Raw genomic sequence first — 7,602 nt, 5'->3', positions numbered from 1 at the left:
GTTGTCGGGGATTTAATCCTAAAATAATATTAGAATTTGTTAACCTTGATTAATTTGGACCTTTTATTTCTGTTTTTTTTATTATTCTATTTTCCTTTTACTTCTTTTTATTTCTGTTATTATTTTTATTTTTATTTGTTTGTTCGAATTTTTGTTGGTTCAGATTTACTAGTGCATGACACGCACTAGACAGGAAGGGTTAGCTGAATTCGATCCAGAAATTGAAAGAACCCTTCACTTGTTGCAAAGGGCCAACAAAGGAAAATCAAGAGAAGATGTTGTTATTTGCGAACCAGCCATAGAGATAGAAGGAGAGATGGCAGAAGAAAATCGCACCCTCTTAGATTATGCTTGTCCAAACATTGATGGGGCGACATCCAGCATTTGCAAGCCCACCATCCATGCAAACAATTTTGAAATAAAGCCTGCAATAATTCAAATGATCCAAACAAGCATTCAGTTTAGTGGGTTACCAAGTGATGACCCTAATGCACACATTGTTAACTTCCTTGAAATATGTAATACATTTAAACGCAATGGAGTTATTGATGATGCTATTAGGCTAAGATTATTTTCTTTTTCATTGCGTGATAGAGCTAAAGATTGGCTCAACTCACTCCCTGTAGGAAGCATCACCACTTGGAATGATTTAACCCAGAAATTTTTGGCTAAATATTTCCCACCCTCCAAAACAGCAAAATTAATTAATGATATTACTACTTTTGCTCAATTTGAGAGGGAGTCCCTATATGAAGCATGGGAAAGATTTAAAGAGATGCTTAGGAGGTGTCCTCACCATGGGATACCAATTTGGTGACAAATACAAACCTTTTATAATGGTATTACCCCCCCTAATCAGTCCATTATTGATGCAGCCGCAAGTGGTACAATCATGAGAAAAACTTCAGAGGAAGCATATGACTTAGTGGAGGAGATGGCAACAAACAGCTACCAGTGGAGCAATGATCGAACCAATCAGAGGGGAGTACACCACATTGATTCCTTTGCATCCTTATCTGCGCAAATAGCCAATTTAAATAAAAGACTGGATAATTTTAGTATTGCAGCCGTTAATACAACATCTAGCATCTCATGCGATTTATGTGGACAAATAGGACATGCCAATTCTGATTGTCAATTAAATAGTCCTTTTATTTCCCATGAGAATGCTAATTTTATCTCTCATGCTGGCAGGACAAATTATAACCCATATTCAAATACATACAACCCAGGGTGGAGGAGTCATCCCAACTTCTCTTGGAGAAACAATCATCAAAAGGCACCCATGGGATTCCAACCACAACCGCCCCCACAAGAAAAAAAGAGTAATTTGGAAGAGATGATTTCTAAGTTCATCAATGCTACTGAAACAAGATTCCAAAGCCATGAAGCATCGATTAAGAACTTAGAAGTTCAAATGGGGCAGGTTGTGAGCATGTTATCAGAGAGGAAAGAAGGACGGCTGCCCAGCAACACAGAAAAGAATCCTAGAGAGCATGTGAACGCCATAGCCTTAAGAAGCGGGAAGACATTCGGCGAAGCCCCAGAAAATGACAAGAAAGCTGAAATGGCCGATTTACAAAAGGAGAATGAGGGAAGCACCCCTAAACTGAATTTACATGAAATTAAACTTCCTATCCCCTACCCTGGAAGAGTCTTGAAGGCTAAATTAGATAGACAATTTGAGAAATTTTTTGAAGTGTTTAAAAAGATCCATATTAACCTTCCTCTTCTTGATGTATTGTCACAGATGCCGAGGTATGCCAAATTCCAGAAAGAGGTGATGTCTAATAAAAGAAAGTGGGAGGATGGTGAGATGGTAAAACTAAACAAAGAATGTTCAGCAATTCTTCAAAAGAAATTGCCCCCAAAGCTTAAGGATCTAGGGAATTTTCTATAACTTGGACTGCATGAACTAACATCTACAACTATTATCCTGTAATTAGCTGATAGAAGCATTAAATATCCTAGGGTAATAGTAGAAGATGTTTTGGTCAAAGTAGGCAATTTTATTATTCCTACCGATTTCATTGTGTTGGATATGGAGGAAGATAGGACAATGCCTCTGATTTTAGGGAGACCTTTTCTTGCTACTGGTGATGCTTTAATTGAAGTGCGAAAAGGTCTACATACCCTTAGAATCAATGGTGAAGAAGTGGTGTTCAATGTATTTAAAACCATGGAACATCCCAACACAATTGAACATGAAATTTATGCAATCGATAGCATTGATGTTGGTGCAGCTGAAATAGATACATCAAAATCATAAGACATGCTGAAAGTTGCACTTAACAATAGTCCTAATTAATTGCAACAAGCAGAGCAAAAGTTTGTACTGAAATCAGAATTGCGAAATTTGACTTCTGAGCCACATTCTTTTGAAATTACAATTCATAATGCATCTTTACCTCCATCTCACACAAAACCCCTCCCATCTATTGTGCAGGTCCACATTCCAGGTTTAAACCCACCTATGAAGGATGAAAGGGGGAAACATCGGAAGTTAAAAACCAAGTGGGGTGGACCCTTTAAAGGGGCTAAAGTATTCACTCATGGAGCGATTGAAATACATAATGATGATGGGAATATATTCAAGGTAAATGGACAGCGGTTGAAGCATTACATCGAAAGAGAACAACCCACCCACCATGGGTTCGTTCTCTCCTTGAAACCGCCGTGAAGGAAAGGTGAAAGTCAAGCTCACGACTTAAAACGAGCACTTGTGGGAGGAAACCCATTAAGTTCAGTTACTTGTTTGTTCAGTTTTTTTTCTTCTTTCTTATGTGTTTTTCTCTTTTTCGTATCTCACATCTACAGGATCTCAACGAGGCATTCAGGGAAGTCCTCTTAAATCTCTCTCCTTGTTCTTATCATGCATATTCAATACATTGAGGACAATGTATATCTTAAGTATGGGGGAGGAGTAAGGGGTTGATAAATTTTTTCGAATTCTAGCATGCTTTGATCATCACTTTTTAACCTTTCCTTTTGAAATTTCTGCTCCTTAGAGACTTGTTTTTGAATGATTGCAAACCACCTTGAATCATGTGCTTAGGTAGGATAGACAAGAAAGGATGCAGGCAAATCTAGCTGAAATTTTTGGCTATGGAAGGTATCTCAGTAGTTTGAATGATCAACGGGCAAGATGCAATACAGAGTTGACCCTTGTGAGCATTTGGTTTCTAACAAACAAACAGGGGTTGATTATTCTAGAACTTGTTTTGTTAGGCATGTTGAGACCACGATAAACCTCGTGTTTTCCTGAATTAGTTGACCAAACCCAGCATTCGATCAACACTTATCATTAACCGACTAGGTACGATAGTGTTCCATATCAATTAATGATAGCAATAACCTTTGTGAAAACAGTTAAACCAAAATAACAATAATTGATCTAGCTGCAGTTATCGAATCTTGTTCAGTTAATTTCCCTTAGGTTAAAACATACCCATACATTGGTCAAAGGTTGTCACGAACAATTGACCCATGTAGGATAATAACCTAATTGCTACTTGTATCACTATTCATGACAATTACGGATCATCGAACTATGGATAGCAGTAGGAAGATCAACATTAATTAATTTGTTAGACTAATTAACATTAACATCCATAAGAACATGCACAAGAATCAACGAATACTTAAATTAAAAGCAAGAATTTAAATTAAACACAGAACCTCACGATGACACAATTGAATCGAAAATCCCCCTTGAATCAGAAAAGAAAAGCTTAGCCGCTCATGGTTGTCGACTCCTTCTTGCTCTACTTTCCAGATGGCTGGACTGATCTTCTGAATTGATTGAATGCTTCAGTGATTGAGTGATGGAAGCTAGTCCCCCCCCCCTTTATATAGCTTTAGGAGGAGGGCTGTTTTCCAACTCCCATTAGGAGATTATCCTCAAAATTAGAAAGTCCTAATTAGATCTAATCCTATCCTATCCTATCTAGTAATCTTAACCTCTTATCTTCCTAGGATTACAATTGGAATTTAAATCTGATAGGACTCTTCATTCAGCTGTGAATTTTCTCCAATTCGGGCCCCATTTTGACCTCGATGCAGACCGAATATATCCAAACCCAAAACATGATAGTTGTGGAGTTCTCCCTTCTCTTTCTAGTGCATCTTGAATCATCTGAATCGGAGTCAGGAGTTGACAGTTATGCCCCGATTACTGAATGGTGCCAAAATTGTGCAAAATCATCCGATTAGCCTTGTTTTCCTCCATTTGCCTTCTTGCTTGCCCTGAATCGAAATACAAGAGTAATAAGTCCAATTAAGTGCTAATTTAATGTAAAAGAATGAATGTTTGGGGATAAAAATATGATACTTTTTATTCCCATCAAATCCCCCCACACTTAATCCTTGCCCGTCCTCGGGCAAGACAAAACTGAAGCAAAAACAATCTAACTACCTACTGATTTTTAAACCTCTCTCTCTCAACATGATGCTTGGCCTCTCGCATGCTTCAATCCAGACTTAATAATATTTTCATTTTCCACTTCCTTATCCTCTTTAACTTGTCAAAGAGTAATCTCAACTCACCATTCCTCATGAACCCAAGTTAAATCAACAGTCAAGAAAAACAAGCATTCCATCGTCTGAACATTCTTGGACTAAAATAGGCACTCATTGTTTTAACAATCAAATGCAGCCAGATTCAAATATCTCTCTTTGTTTTTGAGGTATCATTAGTTTTCAGGGTCAAAACAAGGTATGTAATCACCATAAGCTTGCTTATGTATCACATCTCCACCACTAAACATGAGTTCAATGCATCAAAAATTGAAATGGAGTGCTAGGGGTGAGTGCATTTTATGCTCCATCTCACCCCTTTCTTTTGTTTCTAAATGTGAGTGCATCTTATGCTCCATCTCACATTTGTCTTTCGCTTCTAAATGTGAGTGCATTTTATGCTCCACCTCACATTTGTCACAATTTTTTTTTTTTGCACAAGAATCGACATCACCATTTCCATTCCGATCCATGAACTCATTGACGTGGTCTCAACATGACTACAGAGCAAGTTCTAGAATAATCAAACTATGTTTGACAGGCTTTTGACAGGCCTTTAGGCATAAGGGTTACATTTGTAATCTTGCTTATTCCAAAATAATGAGGTGCCTTATGTAGTCAAAAAAATTCAGTTAGTCATGCTTGCATCCTGTCTTGTCTATTCAACCTAAGCACATAATTTATGATAGTTTGAAATTATTCAAAGATAAGTTTCTAGGGAGCAGAAACTTCAAAAAGCAAGGTTAAAAAGTGATGATCGAAGAATGCTAGAGTTACCCCAGAAATTATCAAATTCCCCTAATCCCCCCACACTTAAGGTATACATTGTCCCCAATGTATATGACTGTGCGTACGATAAAAAGATTTAAGGGAACTTCCCTGAATGCCTTGTTGAGATCCTTCCGATGTGAAATCAGCTGCTAAACACGACCATGTTCCTAAAATTGAAAATAATAAAAGTAACTGAACAAAAATAACTAAACACAATGGGTTGCCTCCCATAAGCGCAATTGTTTAACGTCGTTATGCTCGACGTCCTTCCTTGCTTTCTTAATTCGATGAATAATGAGGAAGATCCAACGATATGTCTTCTAAGAAGGAGATGATTGCATCCTCATGGAACAACTTTAATCTATGCCCATTCACTCTGAAAACCTTATTTGTATCAAGACTTTTGATCTCCACTGCACCATAAGGAACACATTAGTAACAACAAATGGACCCATCCACCTAGAACGCAACTTACCTGGCATGAGTTGGAGTCGAGAATTATATAATAACACCTTTTGACCAACCACAAACTGTTTCCTTAAGAGCAAATTATCATGGAACAACTTGGTCTTCTCTTTGTAGATTCTCGAATTCTCATATGCTTCTAACCGCAACTCCTCCAATTCTTGTATATGGAGCTTTCTTGCCTTGCCAGCTTCTTCTATGTCTATATTGCAACGTTTGATCACTCAATATGCCTTATGTTCGATTTCAACTGGTAAATGACACGATTTTCCAAAAACTAACCTATAGGGAGACATCCCTATTGGTGTTTTATATGCGGTCCGGTATGCCCAAAGTGCGTCATCTAGACGTAGGCTCCAATCCTTTTTGCCCGAGCTCACTGTCTTTTCTAAAATGGACTTGACTTCTCGATTGGAAACCTCAGCTTGTCCATTTGTCTGGGGGTGATAGGCAGTGGCGACTCGGTGATGCACATCATACTTTTTCAGCAAGGCTTCAATGGCTTTATTGCAGAAGTGGGTCCCTTGATCACTTATGATGGCTCGAGGAATACCAAACCTACTGAAAATGTTAGATTTGATAAAACCTACAATACACTTAGAATCATCAGTTTTGGTGGCTTTTGCTTCCACCCATTTTGAGACATAATCAACTGCCAGAAGTATGTAAACAAAACCACAAGAGGAAGGAAAGGGTCCCATAAAATCAATACCCCAAACATCAAAAATTTCACAAATAAGAATGGGGGTTTGGGGCATCTCATTTCTATGAGACAATGCACCTGTTCATTGGCATCTTTCACAATTTTTACAGAACAAGTATGCATCTTTAAATAAAGTTGCCCAATACAACCCACTATCTAAGATCTTCCTAGTAGTTCTTTTTGGCCCAAAATGACCGCCATAAGCATAATTATGACAAAAATTCAAAATCGACATATGTTCACTTTCAGGGACACATCTCCTAATCACTTGATCAGAGCAAAATTTCCACAAATAAGGTTCATCCCAAACATAATATTTTGCCTCATACCTGATTTTATCCTTCATCGACTTGCTAAGATAACTAGGCAAAATTCTAGTAACTAAGTAATTCACGATATCAGCATACCAAAGGACCATACCTTTTATTTGGAACAGTTGCTCATCAGGAAAAAGCTCAGAGATGGGTAAGGAGTCTTCATCTTTTACCAACTTGCTTAGATGGTCCGCCACCAAATTTTCAACTCCCCTTCGATCCTTGATTTTTAAATCAAGTTCTTGGAGCAAAAGTATCCACCGTATCAGCCCCGGCTTTGACTCCATTTTCACCAATAAGTATTTCAAAGCTGCATGATCAGAAAATACAATCACTTTAGAGCCAAGCAAATATGATCAAAATTTATCTAAAGCAAAAACAATTGCTAATAGCTCTTTTTCGGTGGTTGTGTAATTGCATTGTGCAGCATTCAGCGACCTCGAAGCATAGTAAATGACATGGCTCTTCCCATCAATCCATTGACCTAGAACAGCTCCTACCGCATAGTTTCTTGCATCGCTCATAATTTCAAAGGGCAAGTTCCATCCGGTGGTTGAATAACGGGTGCAATCGTCAGCAAATTCTTGAGTTTATCAAATGCTTCCTTACATTCATCCCCAAAGTTGAAAGGCACATCTTTTTGAAGCAATTTGGACAATGGCAGGGCAATTTTTGAAAAGTCCTTGACAAACCTACGATAAAAACCTGCATGTCCAAGAAAAGCTCACAAAGGTTGATTTAATTGTGAGCTTACCTTACCCTACAAATGTTAGGGACCTCTATGCCTCTTGTAGAGATAACATGTCCCAACACAATGCCTTCCTTTACCATAAA

At 38.0% G+C, this 7,602-nt stretch overlaps 1 non-coding gene across 1 annotated transcript; it reads right to left on the bottom strand.

Moving 5' to 3' along the window:
• Positions 1-697: 697 nt before the first annotated feature.
• On the bottom strand, positions 698-804 carry LOC148803133 (small nucleolar RNA R71). Its single transcript, XR_016081628.1, has one exon. It is a non-coding gene; the product is annotated as a small nucleolar RNA R71 (small nucleolar RNA).
• Positions 805-7,602: the final 6,798 nt, after the last annotated feature.

The sequence above is a fragment of the Nelumbo nucifera genome, chromosome 1 (assembly GCF_055504915.1).
Source record: "Nelumbo nucifera cultivar China Antique chromosome 1, China Antique-T2T, whole genome shotgun sequence".
Lineage (NCBI taxonomy): Eukaryota > Viridiplantae > Streptophyta > Magnoliopsida > Proteales > Nelumbonaceae > Nelumbo > Nelumbo nucifera.
This window is presented reverse-complemented; position numbering and strand designations above follow the sequence as displayed.